This window comes from Rhinolophus sinicus, chromosome 15, assembly GCF_057876585.1.
Source record: "Rhinolophus sinicus isolate RSI-liver-muscle chromosome 15, RSI-T2T, whole genome shotgun sequence".
NCBI lineage: Eukaryota > Metazoa > Chordata > Mammalia > Chiroptera > Rhinolophidae > Rhinolophus > Rhinolophus sinicus.
Window position 1 is genome coordinate 134,262,155 of NC_142515.1, and position 7,627 is coordinate 134,269,781.

General features: G+C 48.9%; 1 long non-coding RNA gene across 5 annotated transcripts; it reads left to right on the top strand.

The window, feature by feature from the left end:
• Positions 1-13: 13 nt before the first annotated feature.
• LOC141572773 (uncharacterized) lies at positions 14-2,868 on the top strand. 5 transcript variants are annotated; one of them, XR_012498276.2, is made up of 3 exons: positions 14-118; positions 1,430-1,506; positions 2,501-2,868. It is a non-coding gene; the product is annotated as an uncharacterized LOC141572773 (long non-coding RNA). The 5 variants fall into 5 exon arrangements; XR_012498274.2 differs by having other exon boundaries at positions 19-108; XR_012498273.2 differs by having other exon boundaries at positions 81-173.
• Positions 2,869-7,627: the final 4,759 nt, after the last annotated feature.

The following is a 7,627-nucleotide window of genomic DNA, read 5'->3' on the forward strand; positions in this document are numbered from 1 at the left end:
TGTCACCCACAGGCCCCGCCCCCGCCGCGGGGAGGAGCCACAGGGGGCGTGGCCGGCGGGGCGCGCGAGTGCGAGCGTGTGAGAGACTGCGCGGCAGCCCGTGAGACCGTGAGACCACGTGTGTGAGACGGATGCGCGTGTGCGCGCGCGCGGGCCTGCGGGCCTGTGTGTGTGTGAGTGTGTGAGACTGAGGGCTTGTGTGTCAGTGTCTGTGTCTGTGAAACTGAGGGCCTGTGTGTGTGTGTGTGTGTGTGTGTGTGTGTGAGACTGAGGGCTTGTGTGTCACAGTGTCTGTGTCTGTGAAACTGAGGGCCTGTGTGTGTGTGTGTGTGTGAGTGTGTGAGTGTGTGTGAGACTGAGGGCTTGTGTGTCACAGTGTCTGTGTCTGTGAAACTGAGGGCCTGTGTGTGTGTGTGTGTGTGTGTGTGAGTGTGAGTGTGTGTGAGACTGAGGGCTTGTGTGTCACAGTGTCTGTGTCTGTGAAACTGAGGGCCTGTGTGTGTGTGTGTGTGTGTGTGTGAGTGTGTGAGACTGAGGGCTTGTGTGTCACAGTGTCTGTGTCTGTGAAACTGAGGGCCTGTGTGTGTGTGTGTGTGTGAGTGTGAGTGTGTGTGAGACTGAGGGCTTGTGTGTCACAGTGTCTGTGTCTGTGAAACTGAGGGCCTGTGTGTGTGTGTGTGTGTGTGAGTGTGTGTGAGACTGAGGGCTTGTGTGTCAGTGTCTGTGTCTGTGAAACTGAGGGCCTGTGTGTGTGTGTGTGTGTGTGTGTGTGTGTGAGACTGAGGGCTTGTGTGTCACAGTGTCTGTGTCTGTGAAACTGAGGGCCTGTGTGTGTGTGTGTGTGTGTGTGTGTGAGTGTGTGTGAGACTGAGGGCTTGTGTGTCACAGTGTCTGTGTCTGTGAAACTGAGGGCCTGTGTGTGTGTGTGTGTGTGTGAGTGTGAGTGTGTGTGAGACTGAGGGCTTGTGTGTCACAGTGTCTGTGTCTGTGAAACTGAGGGCCTGTGTGTGTGTGTGTGTGTGTGTGTGTGAGTGTGTGTGAGACTGAGGGCTTGTGTGTCACAGTGTCTGTGTCTGTGAAACTGAGGGCCTGTGTGTGTGTGTGTGTGAGTGTGTGTGAGTGTGTGTGAGACTGAGGGCTTGTGTGTCACAGTGTCTGTGTCTGTGAAACTGAGGGCCTGTGTGTGTGTGAGTGTGTGTGAGACTGAGGGCTTGTGTGTCAGTGTCTGTGAAACTGCGGGCCTGTGTGAGTGTGAGAGTGTGTGTGTGTGTGTGTGTGTGTGTGACAGAGGGAATGAAGCGCACAGTTACTCTCCTTTGTTGTCCCTCTGTGTGTGGCACTGGTCTGTGTCTCAGTGTCCATAATAGTCAAACTCTGGCAAGTAATCCATATTTCTTTGTCTCTTTTGTTCCTTTTGTGTCCTCTCTAGAGTCTCTCTATGTTGGTTGAACAAGCCTTGGGAGCATTTCGTGGTGTATCTGCCTTTGTGTCTATGTCTATAAATGGGTAAGAATATATATATAGTTTTCTAGGTGTCTTTGATAAGTTGAATCTGTGAAGTTTTGATATCTATATTAAATGACGGATATCCACTGAATGTCTAGATAATTTTTATATGAGAAAATAATTACTGAAGATAGATTTATCAACTTTTACTTCTTGTTATAGAGGAATTAGTTTATTAGCTGTAACAGTTTTCTGTTAATCCTTTTGGAAGTTCTATATATAAGACGATGTGACGTGTCATCTGTGAATAGGCAGTTTCACTTTTTCCTTTCACAAGGATGCCTCTCATTCCTTTCCTAATGGCTCTGGATTAAGCTTCCCGGATGGACATTATCGAATGACTGTGGTGAAAGCCAGCATCCTGGCCTTGTTCCTGATTTCAGGAATAAATCTGTCATCTTAAAAAAAGAGCCATGCTACTTGCTATTAGTATTGCCTAATGTTCTTTTTTTTTTGGGGGGGGGGGGCTATTTTCTTTCTTTCTTTTTTTGTTTTTAAGACTTTATTGGGGAAGGGGTACAGGACTTTATTGGGGAACAGTGTGTACTTCCAGGACTTTTTTTCAAGACTTTTTTCCAAGTTAAGTTGTTGTCCTTTCAATCTTAGTTGTGGAGGGTGCTGTTCAGCTTCAAGTTGTTGTCCTTTCAGTCTTAGTTGTGGAGGGCGCAGCTCAGCTCCAGGTCCAGTTGCCGTTGCTAGTTGCAGGGGGCGCTGCCCACCATCCCTTGCAGGACTCGAGGAGTTGAACTGGCAAACCTTGTGGAAATCGAACAGGCAGCCTTCGGAGTTAGGAGCACGGAGCTCTAACCACTTGAGCCACCAGGCCGGCCCAGTATTGCCTAATGTTCTTAATCATATTGAAGAAACTTCCTTTTAGTCCTACATTCTTGAGTGTTTACATCATGAAATAGGGCTGGGATTTGTGAAAAGCTTTTTGTGCCTCACTGATGTGATCACATGTTTTTCCTTCATACTGTTGTTTGTTGCCTTACAGCTGCCAATCAGTCTGTTCCCCTGCACTCTTCCCAGGATTTCACAAGGGAGTGCCTCAGCAAACAGGCCCGATGGAGAGATATCAGAAAAGCTTCTTTGAGGGGAACTCTCAGCAAACTGAGAACAGATGGAATTATATCGGTCCCTCTCCTTCAATGGATTCCCTGGAGATGTGTGTGTGTGAAGGCAAAGTACAAGCTGGAACACAAGGGGAACTTTCAGAAAGACAGCCAGCAGGCTACTAACACACAGATCTTGAGATTCACCATCTTTTACCTCTTTAGAAGTTTACCAATAAAAACTACGCATTGGCTCGATTCGGGGCTCAGTCCTTGAGAGTTGAGACCCTTGGTCCCGCTCGTATTATAATCATGGTTACTGTCTTTTCCTAACCTTGTGCTGCCCTTCTCCCTCCCCACAACCCACGTCATGCTGGACACGACAGTTGTTGTTGGGTGTTCCATGCCTTGGTTTCAGTACGTTGAACAACCTTCGAATTTCTGATGTAAACACAGTTGCTTATGGTGCATAATTATTTTAATGTGTAGTTGGTTTCATATTCCTATTTTATGGAGCATTGTTACGTCTTTATAAGGGATACTGGCCTATATATTCTGTTTTGTGATGTATTTGTGATTATGATTATGGTTCACAGTTTATTGTTTATGGTTTATAGTTATAATTTAGTAGCGTTTAGGTTTTGGTTTATAGTTTTGGTTCTGGTTTCTGGTTATAAGGTTTTACAGTTTAGGTTAAGATTTAGGCTTATGGTTAAGGGTTCAGTGTTTAGAATTTAAGGGTTTTTTACGTTTGGGGTTTCAGGTTAGGGTTAGGGGGTTAGGGATCGGGTTTAGTGATATGGAATCTGTTGCTGTCCCTGACCCAGCTTCTGTTTTTGGGCCCAAGTCCGGCACCTCAGCTTCCAGGAAACTTATCTCACCTGCTTCCAGTTCAAACAGTTCCAGAGGGCTGACCCCACATCTAGTCCATTGTCTGTTCCATCCTCTGAGTGCTCTGATGGGTTCAAGCATGAGAATGTGACCCTGGCCAGGCGAAAAGCATTGAAAGCCATGACATTTCATGGGACCCAATGGGAAAGAGTGGCTGGAGAGCCTGGATGCAGGGAGAGACTGTGCGTGTGAATGGGGCCACCGAAAGGCACTTAGCAGGACGGAGTGTTGGAGAGGGGTCAGCTCACACAGTGTGACTGCGAGAACTTGAACAACTCAAGTTGCCTCTTGCAAGTATTAATGTACTGCTGCCATTAAAACAACTATTAATTAATTGTACTTCAGTAAGTGTGTCCAGTTCTTCCCAGTCAAAAAAGTCCTGGTTGACTGATTAGAATCTATAATCCCTGAGACTCCCTTTGCACGGTGTCCTCACTGGGGGGGGGGGGCGGGCACAAGTGGGGGACATAAGGACAGTGGGTGGGGTAAGACCTTAGGGAAGCTGCTGACCAGCTCTGTTCTTGTCCCTTCTCTGTCTCGGGAGAGGGAACCCCAGAACAATGAGAGGAGAACCAGCAGGGGAGGAGGTCCTGGATGGCTAACTGATCTGTTTGTGTTTTCCTTATTTTAGGGTCTGTTTTGTTAATGTGTGTTTCTACTAGGAAATTACCTATTTTGATGCAATAGGTTTATCTTATTTTACTTTTAATTTCTCTTTCCAGAATTGTTACAATTAATGAACAAATGTTGATGCATTATTATTCTCTAAAGTCTGTATTCAGGTTTCCACATTCAGGCTCAGTCTCAGTGCTGGTGCCTCTATCTGTTAAAGCCTTGTCATCCAACCATACAGATTAATGCTGACAGCTGTGGTACCTGGTGAGTGAATTGGGGTGTTATGATAGCAAATGAGACCAGGAGTAAAACATGAGGCCTGATAAAGATAATGGACATTGTGCCCATGATAGACTTTGTTCCCTACCCTAGATGGAAAATGTTGGTAGTTCTACGCACAGGAAGTGACTGGCTTAGATCCCTACCTTAGAAAGATCAACCTGGTTATGGCGTGGAGGTTGTACTGGATGAGAGAGGGACAGGAAACAGGGAGACCAGTGAGAAGCCTGGTGAGAGGCGCTCTAGCCTGAGCTGAAGCTGGGACCATGAGTTTGGAGAGGAGCAGGGGTGAGAAGACCAGGGAGGGGCTGTGGTGAGCGCCGCCCTGAGGATGAAGCTGGCACAGATGCCAGAGTCAGCACTCAGCGGGCTGTGGCTGTGTGGACACCAACAGGAGAGCTCATTCTGCCAACAGGAGGCTGTTTGCTAAACGCTTGATCCTTACAGCCCATAGAGGTAGAGAAAGGACTGGGAAGGGAAGAGGGAGGGGGAGTGAGGGCCCATCACGTGTTGGGCAGGAGCCGACCTGCCTCACCTCACTGACCTCACAGCCATCCCAAGAGGGAGCGTTTATCCCCAACTGACAGGCGAGGAGACTGACTTTCTATGAAAGTCTTTGCCTGAAGTCACACAGCTAGTACTTGGAGGGGGCAATCGTTAGCTCTTTGCCTGTCTGAGGCTCAGCTCCCCATCCCCCATAAGGAAGGTGCCACCCCAGACTCCCTTCTGAGCAGCCAGGAAGCCCTTGTCAGTTGTGACCTTAGAGGAAGGAAGCATGGGTAGAGCAGAGCCATGCTGTGGACTGAGGAAGAAGAGATTTTAAAAGGCCCAAGCACAGGCAGGGGCTGCTTGTCCTCCTGTGAAGGGCTAGGCCACCTGCTCCCTCCCCACCTGTCCCCATCCCCAGCTGCCTGCCTGGTCCCACCCCAAACCTGCCTGGGTGAGTGCATGGCAAGCTGGACCATTAGGTTATCTGCAGATTTCCTTCAAATAGAATGACTGAGATTCTACCCAACGTGCAAGGACTGTTTGTCAGGATCCCGTGTGTTCAAGCTCTACTGACCCATGCTGACCCATTTCCGACTCATTTCCAGACTCAGAACTGTTAGAATCAGTCTTCATTTCAAGTACCTGTGAACTGGAGTTAATTACTGTCTGTGCCTCATCTGGAAAATGGGAGCAGTGGGTGAGTAAGCCTGTGAAGGGCCTAAAACAGGGTTTATCTCACAGTGAGCTCAGTCCCAGGGGTCTAGATGCTCATTTTAATAAGGAGCAAGGAAACGCTCTCTTCTGCCATCTAGTGTGAGTTTCAGGAATAACACCTGTTTGTATGTAACCTGGGAAAGTTAGTCTCTGCTGCCATCTCGTGTGCATATTGGGAATAACACCTGAGTGGAGGTCAGGAAATTCTCTAAAGGTTTCTGAGCCAATGAAGCACGTGTCAGACCCAGGGCTGTGCCCCAGGTGCAGTCATCTGTGCCCTGGGAGCTGCCCGCTGGAATGTGGAGTCCTCGAGGTGAAATCCGGCACAGGGCTTGGCACACCTGAATTAACTGCCTCTCGCCTGGTTCTCACCTATGCTGCCTTATGCCACCCTCCCCGCCTGGCTCCCGACCTTCCCTAGGGCCGTTTTTTGAACTCCCAGTGTGCTTAGAGAGCCTCTGTCAGTCACCACATCTGGGGGAGTGGGGTGCAAACCAAAGATGGATTTTGCATGTACGAGAGGCAGCCCAGGAGGACCACTGCAAAGGAATTCAGTTCTGAGAGCTGAAAGCCTGGGTATGGAAAGACCATGGGGGGCCTGCAGGAGCCAGACTGCAGCCCCCAGGGCGCGCTGGGGAGGCAGGCTGTGGTGGGATCCCAGGCTCTGGCCTGGGTGCTGTGGCTGAAGGGGCCTTGGGGCCTCCACTCCAGGTGCAGCATTGGCAGGGGGAGGTGAACACCAGGCTCCTGGGGCAGCTTTGCTGGAACAGGCTCCCCCCTGCCCAGCTGTGATAGCTGGACCTGTCCAATGGATTGGGGGAGAGTCCCTCAGCTTTGCCCTGGCATAAGGTGTCTCGTCCAAGGCTGGGGCCACTCTCAGGTCCAGAGGGCTGGCCTGGTGTGGGAACTCCAGTCCTGGAGGGCCTAAAGACATATATGGAAGACCTGGGAACACAGTGCAGAGTCAGCCAAGGACACCCCAAGAGACCCCAAATCCACAGGCCACGCACACAGTCAGCAACCGTGGGCTGGCAGCCCCTTAGCACCCCACACCCCACATTCTCCGTCTACTTCTGTCCCTGTCTGACCTTCTCCTTCGGTCTCTGTCAACATGTGTCTTTTTATGACTAGGTTCACGATACTCATGAAACATCTGCTCTTGTCATCACCCTGCAGCGACCCTCTGAAGCCCCCAAGGGACCTTACTTCATCCCTTGCTCAGGATGCCTTATCTACCCATGTTTCCTATCTCCCTACCTCCCCTGCATGTGGGGTCTCTGACTCTCTCCTGTGTGCGGGGTTACCATATGTATGTCTTAAATCTGCTTATTTTTGTCTTGCTAATCTGTGTCACATCTATTTGATTATTAAAGCAGCAAAGAGAACCTTGACGGTAGAGGAAAGTTTCTTCCTCGCCCATCTAAGCAAGTAATCAGATATTTAATAAAAGGTGAAGTTTGGGATTGTATCTACATCACTGCATCATGCAATAAGATTCAACAATTTAAATAAACTTATTCTCAGGACTGAGTGATTAGATCAATGAAATATGGGACAATCTACCAATTTAACTCGTGGATGTGAAACTTTTACTAGTTTCAAAGGCGAGAATGAAGAGGACCAAAAGTTTTGCCTTTGGGCACATTGACTGAAAGCTGGTTGTTAGGGAACAACAGACTCATAAGGAAGTTTGACCCTCCCTCTTTCCTGCCTACGAGCTGCAGATGGAAAGACCTGGTTTTGGGAGGGAACCTTGGAATAAACTCCTTAGCGTAAGGCGGGAAGACGCCCAGCGGAGCCCGCTGACCACCCTTCCCCCACGTCCCATTATTTTCTGGATTGTCTAACAACAAATTACCTTCCGTGAGTGTTCCGGTCTTCCTAAATCTTACCTCACTGTCAGGAATTTTTATGTGTATGTGAATTCCCCATGCGCATATGTTAAAATTCGATTTTATCTTAGTCTGATTCTGTTAACTTTATGATCAGCTCAGCCAGAAGAAGTTGTTATTATAGGCAGAGAGCACAGGGCCCAGGGGAGAGGGGGGAGGAAAGGAAGGAAGATGTGAGGGGAAACAAAG